The 19807-nt window shown below is 45.6% G+C and overlaps 1 long non-coding RNA gene across 1 annotated transcript; it reads left to right on the top strand.

The window, feature by feature from the left end:
* The first annotated feature begins 7633 nt into the window (after nucleotides 1-7633).
* LOC135813588 (uncharacterized) lies at nucleotides 7634-9266 on the top strand. The gene is made up of 2 exons (XR_010553023.1): nucleotides 7634-7956; nucleotides 8542-9266. It is a non-coding gene; the product is annotated as an uncharacterized LOC135813588 (long non-coding RNA).
* Nucleotides 9267-19807: the final 10541 nt, after the last annotated feature.

The following is a 19807-nucleotide window of genomic DNA, read 5'->3' as shown; positions in this document are numbered from 1 at the left end:
CGGCGGCTGTCTTTTCTTTTACCCGACTCTAGTTTCCTTGAGAGAGTCAAGGTACTTCTCTGTGCATGATTTGAGGCACTTGAACCTGTTGCTACATACTGTCATTGTTTGGCTCGTCGCAGCCATTATCATTTTTGATTCCGGAATGAGAATGCTCATTCCAGCATGTGAGGTGGAATGATCATTCTCCAAAAAGAATCATTCTCAGCGATTCCCATTCTAGAATCATGTGGAATGTGACCAACCTAACACACTTTTTTGACCAACCAAACGCGCGACAATGATTCCGAGTGATTCCAAGTGATTCCCATTTGGGAATGTGACCAACCAAACGTAACCTGAGTCTGACTCTGAGTCTGATATGACTATAATTATGACTGTCTGGCCCAGTGAGCATGGTGAGGGCTAGGCTCTGCATCTGTTGAAGTGAAGATGAGTATTATGAGTATGAGTCTAAACACCAGTGCACTTGTGCACGTTGTTGTAGTGCATAGTGGCCGCACTTTGTTTTTTCTATGTTTCTCGTCATCGCCCGCGTAGGTTTTCAGAAATTTCGGAAGAAAAAAAAGAGTTCATACTACGTACATGTATGTACGCTGCACATGCTGCATGCAGCAGCTAGATGATCTGAGTCAATCAAAATCGTAAACGTTTGCACCAGGGAGTCGTAAAAGCCCGGGAGAGGACACGACACACATTCCCAGAAAACATCTTTGCCTCGCGCTGCCGGGGAACGCTGCCAGGGAACGTTGTCGCGAGGCAAGGAAATTATTATTTTCGAAAATTGTGATGTCTTCTTGAAATACAAATTGGGACATTCTCAGATTTCTCTTAGAGCACGGAGACGATTGCTCCGTCGAGTCTTCTGATCTCTATTTTCATCCTCAATTCTTCCAGCTGCCTCACTCATTCTCTCTCAGTTTTATATCGAAGTTAATTTATTCTGAGGCGATGGAAATGCAAGATAAATCCCTAATTGTACTTCAATTTTATTTGAGTTGGGGTGAACGAAAATTAATGAGATTTGTGGAAAATGACGCCACTTCCCGTGTTAGCCGCTGGTCGTATCATACAGCCCATATTCCATTGCAGGTGATGGGCGAACGTTCGTGTTGAGATCCGCTGAGCTTCCTCGTACTCGTGGAGTTGAATTTGTGGCAGAAATTGCACTGAATTGCAGTCAAATGGTTGTGAATGAAACGAGATTTGTGGAAAATGACGCCACTTCCCGTGTTAGCCGCTGGTCGTATCATACAGCCCATATTCCATTGCAGTTGATGGGCGAAAGTTCTTGTGGAGATCCGCTGAGCTTCCTCGTACTCGTGGAGTTAAATTTGTGGCAGAAATTGCACTAAAATTGCAGTCGAGTGGACTTCTGTGCGTGTGTTGTGAGTTAATCGCAAAGGCTCCCTTCCTTCAGCATCGTCAAAACGCAACATGGAGCATTATTACGCACTCGTTCCTTGATTCATGATATTGCCTGGATTCTTTTAAAAACAATCAATGTGTGTTCCCTATCTATCTACATTGTACATGGTTGCAGGTCGTTATTTATAGATCTTGTTAAAATTTTCTACACTCTTCTACTCGTATACTGAGTACTTTAGCCGTTTAGGAAACGGAAGGCTCAGCCTCCAGGTTGGCCAGAAAGGTTCTCAGTGAATCTAACCGAAGTCTTGGCGAGTCTACAAAAGGTAAACCTATCATGATGATTTGTACTTCATAACGGAATTGTGCACAAAAATGCGCACGCATGCGTGCGCGCACACACACACACAAACACTGTACGAACACACACAAAAGTACAAGCACATGTGCACATACACACGCCTCCCCCCCCCCCCCCCATACACACACACACTCAACTCCCCACCCCCTGTACCATGTGTACTGAGTCTGACAGACAGACACACAATCATGATTATGCTTCCTTCTCCACCAGTTTCGGATAATGGTCTCAACAACGAGTTGTAAAATATTGGTATTTTAGGACTCCCTGCCCTGAAGACGAGCACAGCGCCGTGGATCGAGCAGATCCGGCCGCGCCGGCCTAGCGTGCTTCACTTTCTGGCCGAGGCAAACATCGTCCGCGTGCGCGCATCCCGTGTCCTCTCCCGGGCTTTTACGACTCCCTGGTTTGCACCACAGCAGCAAAGGAGCGCTCCCCGTCCGTTCTCTGCGATGAAGGCTGCCATGACGAAGCTTTCAGTCGTGCACTGCCTGAGCCTCGCGGGTCCCAGGAATACCGTAAGTTGGACGAGTTCCGTGGCAACTGGCGTCTGTGGGATGATGTCGTGGGCAGAATATCCAAGCAATAGACGCATGGCGAGGAAAATATGAGCAGCGTGGGGACAAGAGTTTGATAAGCGGACACAAGAACGTAATGTTGAAGTAACAAAACCAAAAATGACGAGTGGGAAAACGTTTGTTGATGCGATAGCTGATAAATTCTCTTCGCCATCTCGTATTCATCAAACTAACTTTATACTCTCATTACGGAGCATCAGCAAATCGAATACCGGGTATTCGAATGAAATTCGAGAATCGTCACGAAAAGCACTCAATCAGTCGAAACTAGGGCTTTGTTCGACTGAAAAATGCCCGCAAACAGAAAATACTTTTCGAATACTTTTCGAATGCTCCGCGCCTGCTCTAGTACACGGCGCACTACGAGTACTCATTCTTGCGCATGTACATGTAGCTACTAGTTCTTACTAAAGTACTAGTCAGGACTTCTTGTCAATCTTGACGCTTTCCTCTCTCTCGAACTGTGAAACGTTTTATCAAGTGTGCATTTTGTTTCATTTCAAGTATCCTGGAATCATGGCTTTGTCACCAACTACATGTACCAGCCCCAGTATGCCTCCTGCTCCCAGTACTGCAGTAGCCCTGCTGGCGTTGTCTCGGCATCTGCGTCTATCGTGAGTTCCCCGCAGGGAGAGGGCAACTCAAAGTGTGCCAAATATTTGAGGGTCGACCTTACCATGGATCTCATTCTGCTGAGGCAGTGTAGGGCCCACCCTCACCTATTCGTCCGCAAATCTCCTGATATGCAAGGGATAGCGGAGGAGCTCGGCCGAGATCCGCCTTTTCAAGGGGTCTCCAAGAGAGATCCTATCGCCAATAGCCTGAATCGGATGAAGCATCCGCCGCTTCGCGTCATCCCCAAAGGCAATGAGAAACAACAGCAACTCCGTTCATTGCACATCCCAAAATCCCAGTCCTCAACTGCTCAAGCTAAAAAAAACTCGATTCGAAAATACTGGACTGCGCTACATGCTGAACCTCTTTTTCATTCTGATTTTCTTTTTGCCATTCGAATAATCAAATCGAAAATTCGATTTGCTGATGCTCCGTATTGTTGCAGTTTTTCTGATATTCGTGGGCTGATGTGATGACGTAGTGCAATCATGTATGGGACTACATGTACATGATTGTACAATGTAGTACTATATACATGTACATGGTATACGCAGCGTCTTGTATGAATCACGCATACACTGTATACTAGTATGTAAGGGACCATCGCAAAAGTTCGCAGAAGCCCCTGAAACGAAGACCGTGAGTTTCGGGCCTGACCCCCCTCCCTCCCCCCTCAAACGAAACGACAGTCACAATATGGGCTTCATTTTTTCACTTGGATGCTCACACATAATAATTATTATAATATACGACACTCGTACTACACAAGCATCGTTGTATCAGTGTGTAACATTTACAATGTACAGCACTTTATAAATGCAACGATGATATCACCTTGCAGTGGGTGATCTAAGAACGAGAACAGCTAGAGCTATGCAGTTGTATCCTTTGAGCATTACAATGAACGTTGATTGGTGTATATTGCTTTCACATTCAAGCGATCTACGCCGGCTGTGATGGCATGCTAATCCTACAGCTCCTATTATTATGTCGTCAATACTTTTTTGAATTGAAGCCCGGTTTGCGATTTTCGCACCGACTCCCTCCCCCCCCCCCCCCCCCAAACGTATGCTCTTCGTTTCAGGGGCTTCTGCGAACTTTTGCGATGGTCCCTAAAATGTATACAGTTTTCCTTGGCTTTTGTTTTTTTTTCCGCCCGCCCGCATACCTTTTGTCAAAATTTACCGACAAGAAACATAGAAAAAACAAAGTGTGGCCATACTGTATTAGTGAGTTGTTGCTGCAAGGACTCGATTTCTTTCTTGGACTGCGGGTCCAGCGGATAATGCTCCGAAAATGTTTGTATCTAACCAATATGCTCCAAAACTACCTCATGATGCTGCTGATAGTGCTTCAGAGGGAGCTATCAGCTTCCTGGCATACTGCTCTTGGTTTGGGACTAAAGTCAAGAGAGGAGAAGAGCTGAACATGCATGTACAAGTAAAATGTAGATCTACATGACTGTTTAAAACGTCCAGGATCGCTAGGATCAGGAAGGCCTGAACATTTCAATCTGCCTCTGACATACATACATGTATGTCATTGTACTTTGTAGCTGTGGCAACATCTCCCGCCACTGGCACTACGGCAGTACTAGTGCAGGCACTACAAGTACAATGTAGGCACAGTACTAGTACATAATTATAGCAATAAAAACTGCTTTATGGCAGTTTTCTAAAAAAAGTTATTGTGTTCTTGTCCATGGACCCCGTCTAAAAAGTAAGAAATTAACGAAATGTGATAGCTGAAAATTAAAATTTCACACAAAACCTCACAATAATCACAACACTTGAAATGCTGCTTTCAACTTTAACCTGTACTGCACCAACAATTGGCACCATGCATGCATAGGAAAGAGGATCACGAGGGGAAAAGGTCTTCTACATGAAGCTTTTCATTCTGTGTGTGATTATTGTGAGGTTTTGTGTGAAATTTTAATTTTCAGCTATCACATTTCGTTAATTTCTTACTTTTTAGACGGGGTCCATGGACAAGAACACAATAACTTTTTTTAGAAAACTGCCATAAAGCAGTTTTTATTGCTATAATTTCTTTTGTTTTTCTGTCACCAATCAATGGAATGCCCTATACCAAAATGTTAATGATGGCCTTCACATCATATCAAGAGTACATAACCCCCCAGAGTGTGCAACTCCCACATACCCTGCTGTCCCGACAGAATTTCAAGTTGACGTCATTATTTATGACGCAATGCTCCTTGCACCAGTGATTTACAACATGTGTACGGGTGTCAACGCATCACACATTTTTCTTTGCAATAATTTGTACAGGATCGATCGGCTTCGGTCAACCACAGGTTCCGGATTCGTCTGATAATCCATGTACAGTGCGCATTGCATCATCAAAATGACGTCAACTTGAAATTCTGTCGGGACAGCACCCATGGTGGAGTTGCACACTCTGGGGGGTTATGTACTCTTGATCATATCAAGAGGTTTAAACAAACAAGACCGGTCCAGGCCAGGAAGCTCGAAGCAGAGTGCTCAATGTACGAATGTACAGAGCAGTATACACACACAACAGAGGTGAATGCTGCTGTCTGATGATCGCTCCGATGCGTGAAACTTTAAGTTACAGCTAACACAGCCTTTCGCCTCTGTTGTGTGTGTATCAAGAGGTTTATGTACTCTTGATCATATCAATACCGTATTATACGCATTGATGTGCAAGCCTTTTCTTGCAGAAAATGGCACTAGCATAATGCATGTTCTTCTGCGGGGAAACATGTGAGTACGAGTAGTGGTGGTGATATTTTTTTATACGGAGGTCATTCTGTGCATGTTGCTGTTGCAGAATTTCATGACTCGATCAGATTTATTTGAGAAATGTAGCCATGCGCCAGGTGCATGTCGCAGATGTTTTTGTTGATTCTGTGTTTATAATGGTTTATAATCATGGGTTATCGTGATAAGGTCATCCAGCATCATATTGCACTGAAATCGTAATCCTGTTTATGTCGATACAACTTTTGGAAATAGTTCAATGACTTCAAACTGTTAGTCCACGATTTTCTAAAACAACACAGCAAAGGAGGAACAATAAACATGTATTAAAATGTAAACAAATACATTGCTGAGTCCGACACCTCGTTCCAACAACTACACTGATCCTGAGGATAAAAGGGTAAAGGCTATAGTTGGAGGTACTGATACTGAGAGATAAACAAGGCATTCCATGATAATAAAATCTTACACATCTTTTGGTGAGTATGAATGATATCCAGTCGAACCTCTTTAGGACGAACACCAAGGGGACCGATGGTATTTATTCTGTGAGTTTAACCTATTTTATAACCAGTGAATACAATTATTTCTCCAATAGACATACGAATAGATTTCTTCTACAGCGAAAGATTCTAAGCCACACCGACTCATTGACTCGTCTCGTATGAAACAAAAGAGCCACTAGAGAGGTTCTGCAAAACGAAAATGCGTACAAACTTTCGTTTCTACATCATGAAGTGCGAAACGTCGCACGAACTTTCGCAACTTTGGACGCGAAACTTGCAGGGAAGGCGAAATGAACTGTCGTAGGAAATTTCGTGAGATCGGGTCATGGCGTACATGCACTTGGCCCGCGCAAACTACGAAAATGTGCAGAACGCAAAGTTCGTGCAAAAATTCGTACAGACTTTCGTAAGGACGTCGCGAAACTTCGTTCGAATTTTCGTTTTGCAGAACCTCTCTACTGAGCCTTTCTTTAGCAACATGACGGCAACTGAAACAGCAACAGAGAAAGTACGATACATGTACTGCACATTCTTGCAGGTACTAGAGGCACTACAAACAGATTGCAGATCGTAATTCTTGCTTTGGCGGCACGAAACTTTATTTGGGGCAGTGCAATCTCGGCGGTACTCACAAATCAAACAGCCCAGACTCGAGTAAACAAATCCAAACATACAAGTACAAGATTTTCACGAGACGAGACTGCACCCATTGGCTTGTTTCGTATGAAGCAAACAAGTTACTGAACCTCTCCACGATGGAGATTTTCCCTGATATGCGACTTTATTTGGCAAACTCGGTCAATGAGTTCTTGAATCTTTCCCTCCAGATTGGGAACTGCCACTGACCAGTGCCTTACTTGTAACGTACTTATGTGCAATGAATATGAGTATTTCGACAACACATCTAACATAAGCCTTACCGTCAAGAAGGTGAACTCGCGTTCTTCGCACACTGTAGGCAAGGGCAAAGAGATAAAAATGGATCTAAATCCGAATAAAATCAGCACACGTGTCCGTAAATGAAAGGGTGAGCATAAGCAAATGAATCGAAGGAAACCGGTCAACTCAGAGATCACCTGTCACTGAATATTCCGTAAAAGGAGGCCTCGGCAGCGGAAAAGCTAAATTTAGAAAAGAGATCCTGTCAGCTTTTCCATTATTTATTGCATTCCGCCCAAAATCAGAACACTTTTCGTAAATGAAAGAGTCAACACAAGCAAATGAATCAAAGGGAACTGGTCAACTCACCTGTCATTGAGTAATATTCCGCGAAAGGAGGTCTCGGCAGCGCCGAAACGAAATAAGCCAGGCCAGGAGACGAAATATCCGAAACAGTTCATGCAAGAAGCAGTTCCAAAGAAGGAAGTTCAGGGCTAGTATTTGTACAGAAACACGTGGGCGCCATTTTGGTTCACGTGACATGTGCCACACCATGCTGTGTACAGGGAATCTTCAGTCCGTGCGCCAAGGCCCTTGAGAGACCGATTTTCATTTTCTCGCGGGAATCGTAGCCTCCAAGGCGCCGCACCTGCGGGCTTGTTTTCTGTTGATTTCGCCTATCTCCGAATGGTGAATATTTCAATGAAATTTGCTGCTTAGAGCCCTTCTAGTCTCGTCAGGAGATCTTTCCTACACTGGAGAGATGGCTCGGAGTGATGTAGACACCTATGGCCGTACCCTGGAAAATTATTTTGGAGCTTGCAGTTCGTGAGCAGCCACCAAGGACGAATGTCTCATTTTTGTAATTGCTGAAACGAGGAATATGGTCACCAATTTCACACCAGGTAAGGCATTTACCTATCGCGGACACTAAAGCCGCTTTGTGGGGTGATAGACCAAAGCTTTATCTTTCGAATGCACGAGAAATTAGAGTGATACCTATGTGCCCCACAATTGCACCCGAAATAAACCACGCACAGGCAATATTGTGATTTTGTGAGAAGAGACAATTGAGCATGCTCTAAATCGTCATGACCTGTTGTGTTACTTTTCAAACACCACTCCAAGTGAGCATCTACCAATCCTTTATCAATTTTACAGGGACACTTGAGCTTAGGGGATAGAGGTGGGATATTTCACCAGCTGAAGTACTAGATTTTTTTTCTGAATTTGTTGACTACTAGGTTGCATAGTGTAAATATGTCAGTATTATGTGCATTATTGTGGTGAAATTCTGAGCATCTAATTATTATAGGCACAACAGCACTGGTGCATGCCCTCTCCTAGATCCTGCTCTCTGACTTTATTAATTTTCTTGCATTGCACGACTCAAATTCGTCGAATGAAATGAAGGAGTAAATTTGTTGCTGCCAATTAACTGCATCAATTAACTGCATCAGTTCTGTTTTCCTCTGCTGTTCTTCTTTCAGTGTGGTGACTTCTGATCCATGAGGCGATGGCATAGTTTGCAGTATGTGCAATATGCGGCAGTCTCTCTGTCAATGGACCTGTGACAGCTGAAGCCAGATGTAGCAGTTTGATGTCTATGGCCAGCAGCAATCTAATGTTGTTGCACCTTTCTTTCCACACACAGCAATGCGGAATATGTCATGGACAGACATTGCTAAACTGCCTCTTTCGAAGAAGCATCGCAATTCTTGTCTGCCAATAAACAACAGACTAGCCAGCTATAATTACAATTTGGAGGTCGGAGACGCGATCCCGTGAACGTATTGCGCCAACTGCAATGAAGAAGGCCTTAGTGATCTGGATTTATTACCATTCTCGTGTGGATAACTATGGCGTTGTGATCCAAGTCATGCAGACTATAAAATGCCTTAGACGTGAGATAGTGAAGGCACTGCCGACAGCAAGCCAACAGTGGATATGAACCACGCCACCAGCATCATTCTGCACACCAGGAGAATCCAATACATATAGCTGCCAACTCTGATGGTATAGACCCGATAACTTGTTTTCTTACTCTAAGATTGGTATACAATTATACATGTACTAGTGCAATCTCTATCCATATGCGTAATGCACTGTATTTGTTTCCGGTGACTGGAGGTAGTTTATCATAGCACTGTTTTATGTCCTGGTTTTGTTGAAGATAAGCATTATCCAGTTAACTTGCTAGGTACCGTATCAGTCAGCTCTTTTAGCATTTGGCTTTGTGTCAGGGGTGGTTGGCGGTGTCGCGGGTCATTCCACAGTCCGCAAAGTTGATGTTCTCGGCAACGGAGCGACCCAGTAGGCAATTGATCACCGATAAATATACTGTCATTGGTATCACGGTGCACCACAATGGCATATGGTGTGAATATCATTATGTTATTCTGCAGCGAGTCATTGTCGTGTAGCTTGCGAAAGTTATTGCATACTGTCATTACGTGGATAATGCATAGTACTGTCTGTACACTCAAGTTTCAAGTCCAGTCCATTTTTGGAAATATGGGCTGGACACTAACGAGGGCCTGGTGACGTGTTCATAGGGCTGAGTTATGCCAAATGGTGCCATTGGCTGGGAGTGAAAGCCTTGCCCCACGCCTGCACCCTAAAAAATGTTTCGAAAATACTCAAATTCGACGACGGCTGAGAATCTAGGAAGATGCCGGACCACAGCGAAACAAGTCATCTGGCTGAAAAACGGAATACACCATTACGTTGCCACGGCTAAGCGCAATTTTTAGGCTCACCACACAGGTAGCGAAATGCTAAAACAAACGAGCCATAGACACAAAACCATTTTCCAAAATTGTCCACCATTGAGAATGCGACTCAAAAAGTACCCGCAAACTGCCCAGTGCGGAAAATGAAAAGTCAACTTTTAGACGACTTTTTTGAATCTGGCGCACGGACTGTCTTGCCGTACTTCGCGTCGACTCTGGCCTGTTCAAATCCACGCAAGTGAGCCACAGTTCTCTCTAGCAGGCTGAGATTTTGCAGGCACCGAGTTCAGATGTGGGCAAAGGGATTCACCGAAGGATTTTTCGATATTCGCAATTTGGACCTCAAATAACACCCTCAAACTCGGTAAACGTGTCCCACCTCTAGGATCGTTTTGGCGAAATTCGCTTCGGTCAAAGTATGGAGCATCTCCTACTGAAAATTTTGAGCCATCGATTGTCAAAATCGGCTCATGTGGAGCTCACTTGTGTCGTTTTGAAGGACGCCGCGCCACGCGCGATTTGCGCTGGTTCTTTCACAAACGGAAGACACCTTCCAGTCAGAACTGCAGACTGTGACAGTGCAGTACGCACGGCAAGGAAAAGAAGGAGACGTGCATTTTCCATTTGTTGCACTGTGTCCTTTGCTTTTATTGTTCACTGATAACATGTTCGCACAATCTTGAGCTAGAGAGAAGACTGACTTACAATCTGATTCATCTAGGCTTCAGCGTGATGCACGTATCCAGACCATAGGAAATATTAGAGTCATGGGAAAGGAACCGGGAACCACGAGAATAATTTTCTGGAGCGAATCCAATTATTACCATGGTTCCTTGTTCTTGAACACCGCGCTCCACATCGTCAATGTTCTGCGAGGTAAGGATTTCAGGACTACTGTCGGTTTGTTCGACCTCTGGGCGATCTGATCTACGTCCAGCTGGCCATGATACTGAGCCGAACTGGCCACTAGTTCGCTTCTTTCTCGACTCGGGATAATCAAGCCGGTCAGAGTGCGACTTTTTCCTACCCTGGATGCTACCCATGGCGCGGACTGAAAATAGCTACTGAACACCTCCTTGTACAAGCACTGACATACAAGACCGGTGGTGGATACAAACTGACAACAGGAAACCTTAACAGCACCCGCTCTGTCAAAGAAAGTCGAAGGGAAGCAGTTCGAACTAGTTCATCGCCGAAGTCGCAACCACTACTTCGTAGTTCAAGCACCACCAAAAAATAAAAATAAACTAGCACTTGCTCTTGCAGCTAGGTCAAAGACTGCACTGGCAAGTACACTTTTGCACAGTCGCGATCTCGCGGCCCCGCATCACGTGTGGGTATCTGATGACGTAGAGTGATTCAAGATGGCCTCTGACGTGTTTGCCGTTTTGTGATCCCAAATACCAGCCCTGAAGTTCCTCGTGCATGCACATCCGAAAAGGCAACAACAAAAAGTCTGCAATGCACACGCATGCGGCCAGTCGGCCGCGCGATGGTAGGAGCCATGGAGTAGCTAGCTCCCTGGTCCAGGACCAGGTACCGAGCATCTCACGTAGAAACTTACGTAGCTACGTAGACAACGTGTCTGAATAGCGGTGTCGTTAGGTAGCGCCGTGTGAACACAATAATAGAAAAGCTGACAGGATCGCTTTTCTAAATCATTGTATCTACTACTACTACTACAGTGAAACCTGTCTAAGACGACTGCTCAAGGGACCTTCAAAACACGGTCTCTGTTACCAGGTGCACCGGTGGTCTCCTTATCCAGGGTCATTTGGCTGGAAATAGCATCCTTGGTAGGGTCCAGCGGATAATGCCGGCATTATATTCGGCATTATACGACTATCCGAGCATCAGAGCATTATGGAGCATTAGAAAGGAACAAAACGAGCATTATGTGAGGTTTGAGCAGCATATTCCCGAGTTTCATAGTGGATAATATCGGGAAATCCCATGTTTTTGGCAACAATCGGCTACAATCATGATCATGAGATGTTGTCTGATGATTGGTTTTTGCCATGAAACTCTGAGTAACAACGAAACAGCCCTATTTTACTCCTTTTGTGTACCTCTTGCGTACTACGCTCCGCCCATTCCGGGCGTTTAAGCACTATATGCATTGTACATGTACCGGCGCATGACTTTGTGATTGTGTAGACACGTAACACCTTTAAGCACTAACGCTACATAGCTATTAGGGAGGTTCTGCTATACGTGAAACGTAGAGAAATCACGTAGAGAGCAGGTGTCTGGGTTAGAGTCTACGGCTTCGCGTGTTTTGGCTCCAGATTTCTACGCGGAGATGGGGTTCTCTACGTTGTGGCACACGCAGAGAAAATGCGTACGGATTTGCTGGGTATCGATCAACTGCATGCAGAAAACTGCCAAATATGGAAGGGGAAAATCCCAGTACACATTCCACGTGACTTCTCTAGGTGAAACGTAGAGCAGAACAGCATTTCTTTACGTAATACGGGAACGCGAAGAAAGTTCGCGTGATTCTTTGCGTCGCGTTCCCAAAACGTAGAGCAGAACCTCCCTATGCTACATAAAAACGTTATGATTGTAGCGATGTTTTTTTTTTTTTTTTTTTTTTTTTTTTTTTTTTTACTTGAAACCACGCACCCAATTCGTAAAAGAAGAAAGAAGCAGGAAATGACAAAACAACAGACTACAGGTCTGCTCTCGATATAACAACTCTCACTTGTACATAAACCTCGCTAGTACATAAAAAAATCAAATCCCGCGCCGAAACAGCATCACTCCCATACAAGTTTTGTTCTACACAACATTATTATTATTATTATTATCAAATTTTTGATAGGGCAATCCCCACAGGCCTAAGGCCTTCTTACAGGGTACCCTAGAAATGAAAGTACTGAATTACGGAATAGATGCAGGGAAGAGCATAAGCGGACTGCAGCGGGGAGGGCATTCCAACGGTCGGAACCGATGAAAGAAACTGAAAAGAGACCGAAACGAGTTTTAGCCGTGGGTAGAGTCACAGACGAAGATACCTGGGAGCGAGTGCAGGAATTGGTACGAGTAGAAGTAGAACGAAGGCAAAAGCAATCAGTAAGGAGAGTAGTAGTTAACTGATTCAGGACACGAAACACTAAGATATAGAGTTTGAACTGATAGCGCACAGACAAAGGGAGAATGTGATGGCGTGCATTAATAAGGGATACGTCAGAAAAACGAGGCATACTGAACACAATGCGTAGAGCTCTATTACTAAGACGGACTAGACGGTCATGCAGAGTTACTGACAAGCAGTGAGCAAATGAGTTGCTCCCATACTCGAGTACTGTCTGAATGGAACAAATGTAAAATGCACGCTTTGCAGTTACCGTCATGTGATCTCGGACCTTTCTGAACATGGCTAACTTACTTCCAACTTTCCGCTCTAGTTGCCTAACGTGCTCTCCAAAGGAGAGATGTTCGTCGAGTATAATGCCAAGGTATCGAATGTGTGCACTAGGGTTGATTGTGACCTCACCCAGCTGTAGAGCGACGCTAGGGTCAAGGGGCTTGCACTTTGACCTGAACACGACAAACTGCGTCTTGGAAGGATTCAGCAGTAAGCCTCTGGCCGCCAAGAACTCTTTCACTTTCACAATGTCTTCTGTCAACTCCTTGCACAATCGTTTGACGTTCTTGCCAGCTTTGTACAGGGAGACGTCGTCCGCGTACTGTCGAGCCTTGCAGTGCTGGGGTACAGATGGGAGCTTTCTGACTGACAGATTGAAGAGAGAGGGCCCCAAGACGGAGCCTTGCGGAACCCCCCTGTTGCTGCTATATGTAAGGCCTTGCTGTGTCTTGGTGACCACACGTTGCTTCCTGTGGGTAAGGTAGCTACAGAACCACTGCAAGGCAGTACCACCGACACCGATTTCCAGAAGTTCACTCAGTAGAACTTCATGACTAACTGTGTCGAATGCCTTAGACATGTCTAGAAAGGCAGCTACGACATAATCACCATTGTCCAAGGAGAGCATCCAGTCGTTGATCACGGGAGTGAGCAAGTCCTCGCAGGAGTGGCCTCTGCGGTAGGCAAATTGCTCAGCAGGTAGGGGTAACAGTGGTGGTGGTGCATTATAGATATAGTACATTAGTTGGTCGTGTACAATATGTTCCAGTAGCTTAGACATGTGGGACAGGAACATAATTCTACATAACATAAACCTCGACATAACACACGCTACGGCGGTCCCCGACGTGCGAACTCTCGATACAACATAAATTCACTTGCACGGTACGATCAAGCGGTAGCTGTAGCTAGGCAGTTTAGGCCAGTTTAGTCCTACATAACGTAAACCTCGGCATAACGCACCCTACGGCGCAGTCCCCGACGTGTGCACTCTCGATACAACGTAGATTCACGTGCGCGGTACAATCAAGCTGTAGCCGTAGCTAGCCAGTTTAGTCTTATTGTGCATATATTCTGCGGCATTGATGGTATCTGATGTCGATGGTGGTACAGTGTGTATATGTTTGCACGGTTGAACCCGCCTTGTAATACCCTTCATTTTGAGGTGCATCTTGTATTTTACACATGGTTTCCTACATAACATAACTCTCAATATAACATACTTTTTGCGTGGTCCCAGAGATTACGTTATATGGAGAGTAGACCTGTAACAAGACATTGACTGAATGGGGCTGCAAATGCCACTTAGCGGTGGTGATGAGGTGCTGCAGGCTCCGCCGACCAATGGTCTCGGCATCCGCGCCTACTTCACGCATCAGAAAATCGGGAGAAGAAGAGAAACAAAAACGATTGAAAAATATATATAGCGAAAAGTATAGTGTGGAGAGAGAGAGAGAGAGAGAGAGAGAGAGAGAGAGAGAGAGAGAGAGAGAGAGAGAGAGAGAGAGAGAGAGGAGAGAGAGAGAGAGAGAGAGAGAGAGAGGAGAGAGAGAGAGAGAGAGAGAGAGAGAGAGAGAGAGAGAGAGAGAGAGAGAGAGAGAGAGAGAGAGAGAGAGAGAGAGAGAGAGAGAGAGAGAGAGAGAGAGAGAGAGAAGAGAGAGAGAGAGAGAGAGAGAGAGAGAGAGAGAGGAGAGAGAGAGAGAGAAAGAGAGAGAGAGAGAGAGAGAGAGAGAGAGAGAGAGAGAGAGAGAGAGAGAGAGAGAGAGAGAGAGAGAGAGAGAGAGAGAGAGAGAGAGAGAGAGAGAGAGAGAGAGAGAGAGAAGAGACGGAGAGAGAGAGAGACGGAGAGAGAGAGAGACGAGAGAGAGAGAGACGAGAGAGGAGAGAGAGAGAGAAGAGAGAGAGAGAGAGAGAGAGAGAGAGAGAGAGAAGAGAGAGAGAGAGAGAGAGAGAGAGAGAGAGAGAGAGAGAGAGAGAGAGAGAAGAGAGAGAAGAGAAGGAGAGAGAGACAGAGACAGAGAAGAGACAGAGAGAGAGAGACAGAGAGTAGAGGAAAACAAGGAAAAAGAGAGCAATACCTACATGTAGATACTGAGTTTAGACTGAGTCAGTAACCCACATCCAGTTCTCGGCGCGCAGGTAGCGGTATACCTGCGTCTTGAATGCCTTCATTCGGCTGCGATGGGGAGGATGCAGGAGCAGATCACAGGGCAATGCATTCCACTGGTGGAGCACACAGTGGGGAAATGATCGCTTCAGGACTAACGGGGTAGAGGCTGGCAGGCTGGCGTCCAGTTGAAACCGGTGGCCAGCAGCGCTGGCATGGTCGCTCCGGGTTCGCGGGTTGACCGACTGCTGACGGCGAGCTGGCAGAACCGCGAGAAGTTGAGGTGGGCCCGTAATTACTTGTAGCTTGTATAAACAAGCTAGGGCAGCTACTGTCCGTCTGATCAGGTAAATGTATACAAGCCATTTGTGAAGCATGCCCAACCGAGACCGAGGCAGTTCAAGTGACACAAATCCGGAGAAAATATTTACCAATAAAACGATGAAAATATGAAGAAATGGTGTAGGGAAAAATATGGATTCAAACAAGTTTTCGTACAACACTCATCAGGAATCGTCGTTGTACTAAAGGACACTGAAACAAAAATTGAACTATTATAGAAAATCTAAGTTAGAGAAATAACACTAAGCTATATATAAGAGCAACAGCAGTGAAATTTACAAGTGTGAATTTTAACAATTGTTTGAATGCATATATTTTTCCCTATACCATTTCTTCATTATTTTCATCGTTTTATTGCACATCGTCTCCACCGGTACCGGGGCCTGCACCGTTTTTACATTGCATGAATAAAATAATTAGGCCACACTGAAGAAGGTCTGTGTGGTTCGACTCACCCGACCGACCGTACATTTTTCAGCCCGACCGTAACTTTTTTTCGGCGGGCTGTCGTGTGACTGACGTACGTGGACTGAACACGTCCACGTCTACGTGCTCATGTGCTGTGCAGCGTGAGTCTGCGGACGCAGGCGGCTCCTTTTGGACTTGACTTGTAGTTTGTACTGCAGTGCAGTGCAGTGAGTGGTACCAAGAGTACATAAACCAGAGTGTGCAACTGTGCATATCAGATCTGAAACAGCGCAGTTCGTGCACTACGTCACCCTGATGAGATCAGCCAAGCCGCGACTTGCGTAGAGCTCAAATTTTCATGTTTCATAGCCCGGAAATCAGCCAAGTTTGCTTGATTTTAGACGTCCTGTTTCAGGATTTCGGTGTTTTGTGTGACTGTGTACGCTGCGTACATCCACCGACAAGTAAAGTCACCAGGCTATCCGTCTCAAAAAACCGAAATCAGGACAAACTCAGTGAACTGCACCACCGCGACTGGTTACGCAACTTTTCACCGTACCTGTGGCTTACCATGCCGTCAGAAATGACGTAGTGCACGAATTACGCTCCCACAGGAACCATCCCGAGTTGCACACTCTGGTTTATGTACTCTTGGTGGTACTGGTAGACCTACGACTGCTGCATCCCTTGTGCTGGTAGTAGAGTCTACTCGATACGACCACCGGCAGACTGGCGAGACTTACTTGGAAGTGACCGTCCGGTTGAGAGTGATTGCCTCGTTCCAGATTAAAGGGGAAAAATTAAAATTTCACCAGTTGTAGTCTTCGGGGTGCTGAGTCGAATGGTCTTGGTCCGAGGAAGCTGAGACGCTCCCTTCCTACTTGAATCCCAATCGAACTCGCGCACTTCCACCGAAACTGGGTGACTGCGCCCTACTAGATGGGGATTTGTATGCAAAATGTCACTAAAAGCGCCATTTCGTTCTTATAAAAGCACGGATGACCGCGATTGGCCCATATGTTGTAGTCTTTGGGACGCTGAGTCGACTGGTTTTGGTCCGAAAAGGCTGCGATGCAGCGTTCCTCCTTTATTCCCAATCGAACATGGTTGAGCAAATGGTCACGTGCTCCTGGGTGCCCAAATCACCTGGTCAGTGGTCACCACGCCAGCAGGTGACAACTTTCACACCAAGGTTCAACTCGAGTTCAACTCGAGTGACAGGACTGCACCCAAAAAAGGTCAAACAGGCTAGTAGTAGTAAGTTGTACCCTGCAGGCACGGTGACCAGGTGACTGGCGTACGCAGGAGCACGTGACAGCTTGTTCAACCATGTTCGATTGGGAATAACGGCGGAACGCTGTATCGCAGCCTTTTCGGACCAAAACCAGTCGACTCAGCGTCCAAAAGACTACAACATATGGGCCAATCGCGGTCATCCGTGCTTTTATAAGAAGGAAATGGCGCTTTTAGTGACATTTTGCATACAAATCCCCATCTCGTAGGGCGCAGTCACCCAGTTTCGGTGGAAGTGCGCGAGTTCGATTGGGATTCAAGTAGGAAGGGAGCGTCTCAGCTTCCTCGGACCACGACCATTCGACTCAGCACCCCGAAGACTACAACTGGTGAAATTTTAATTTTTGCCTTAAGGTGGGACACCACCTTCCAGGGGTCAAAAAATCAACTTTCGATTTGTCATCTTTTTGCTTTTGGAAATCAAAGCATATGCCCTGAGGTGTCAGTATTCCAAATTTGAAGCGATTCGGACCAACCGTTGCAGTCATCATGGTCATATGACCGTTTGAAATTTGAAAATATTTGAAAAATTTGTACACATCGATGTTCGTACACTAAAAAGTTGAAAAAAAATATTAATTGTACACATCGCGATGCTCGTGCACTAAACGAGCTGTCAAGATTGTGGCCGTGGAGTTTGGGAGTTTTGAAGCGCTTTTACTTCCAAATTTTGTTGCCATGGCAGCAGTGACCCGTGCCACGTGCAAAAAAAGTGCAAAAAATTCTTTCCCAAAGGACTTCTTTGCTGTTGCAGTTTCGAGCGCGATGCACAATGGGGAACAAGAAGAGCAGGTCGTGCAAGCGTCCTGCAAAGAGAAGATTCTCACTGCACGCAGCACCTGTCCAGGAAGCGGCTGAGGGAGTTTATGAAGCTGAAGCAGTGCCAGAGTCCGCCTCGAAGCGCAAGTTGTACGATGGCGTTCCAAAAATAAGAATACAGTGATCATAATAAAAAATTAATGGATTCAACTGAGCGATGGTGGATCGGATTCGGAGGAGAGCTTTGATGGATGTACGCTGGCCTCGAACTCAGACAGTTGCTCCCTCAAGTGATTCCTCGTTCTCTGAAGACTGTCATGGCCCAATCGCTGAAAGTTGTGATTCAGACGCCACTGGACTTGAATTGTTTACGAAATTTGATTTTCTCTGCTTGCTCGTGTAAAATACTGTGGAGGTGAGCTGACCATTGCTGAAACTGCACGTTCTGGCCTTGCATCCACTGTCAGAATCACATGTTGCAATGAAGAGCCAGTGTTCAGCAGGCACCAGCCTGCCAGTGGTGGAGAAGTCAGGACAGTTTTATGAGTGCAATCGCCGCAGTGTTCTGGCATTGCGCACGCTGGGAATTGGCCATGTTGGCTGGCAAATTTTTTGCGGCCTCATGAATTTGCCCCACCTGTTCAGCTATCTGCATTCCAGCGGCACCAGCGAGCATTGTGCAAGGCGGCAAGGTCAGTTGCGCAAATCAGCATGAACGAAGCAGCAGATGAACAAGACAATGGACAGGCCTAAGCATATAACTGCTGTCACCTATGATGGTACGTGAATGAAGCGCGGGTTTTCCTCCCTACACGGTGCGTTTACGGCAATTGACTGGCAAGTCGGGAAGGTCCTTGATGTGCATCTAGCTTCCAAGTACTGCCATGGCTTCAGCTTGTGGAAAGCTCGCCAGGCGCATAGTGAAGTCACAGCTGACGAGTATGAGAAGTGGAAGTCGGGCCATATCCCTCTCTGCAACCGCACCTGGCGTTTTTGCAGAACGCCAGCTCATGTTGGATAGTATTAGAGTGGCCAAGGCTGAGAAGAAGATGAAGCAGGAGGAAAAACAGCGAAGGAAACAAAGGAGGAGGTGCAGGAAGGGAATTGAGGAGCAGATTGTGGAAGCTGAGGGTGTCACATACGAGGCTGGTGGGTTTTAGTTGGAACAATAGTCTTAGAATCTATGAAAAGGACACCTAAATGTTTGTGCTTTTTGGCCTTTTTCTGCCTTCTTGGACATGATTGCGGCTAGTGTGTTTATTTTAGACCTATCAACCCATACATTTTTGGAATCAGTGACTTGTTGCGCAGGGATTGAACTACAATGGTGATCATAGGACCTTTTACATTGGATTTTGAGCTCCCACAGTGCCTTCTATTTTACGCGTTTTGCGGCTCGTCCTGTTTTGTCTCTGCATTTGGGGTAGTAATACCTGTCAGATAGAGTTCATTGTAGTTCATTCCCTGCATAGGCATATGGACTGGGTTTTGCTGCATTTTGGAACTGTCTATGTTGATACATCTTGCTGCAAAGTTGTCCAAAAAAAATGCTGTTTGTGCGTGTGGTGTACCCGTGTACATCGTACATATTTGCACTCTCATGTTTCTTATTATGCTACTGCATCTCCTTGCATGGACGTGCGTACAACCTTACAGCATACTACTCATACTATGCGTGCATGTGTGTACTCCGTGCCCATAATCGACAGTGCATGCCTCTTGTTGCTGTTCAGTCTTTCCTTGGT

This window comes from Sycon ciliatum, chromosome 4, assembly GCF_964019385.1.
Source record: "Sycon ciliatum chromosome 4, ocSycCili1.1, whole genome shotgun sequence".
NCBI classification, from domain to species: domain Eukaryota; kingdom Metazoa; phylum Porifera; class Calcarea; order Leucosolenida; family Sycettidae; genus Sycon; species Sycon ciliatum.
The sequence above is the reverse complement of the archived record's forward strand: the minus strand, read 5'-3'. Positions and strand labels throughout refer to the sequence as shown.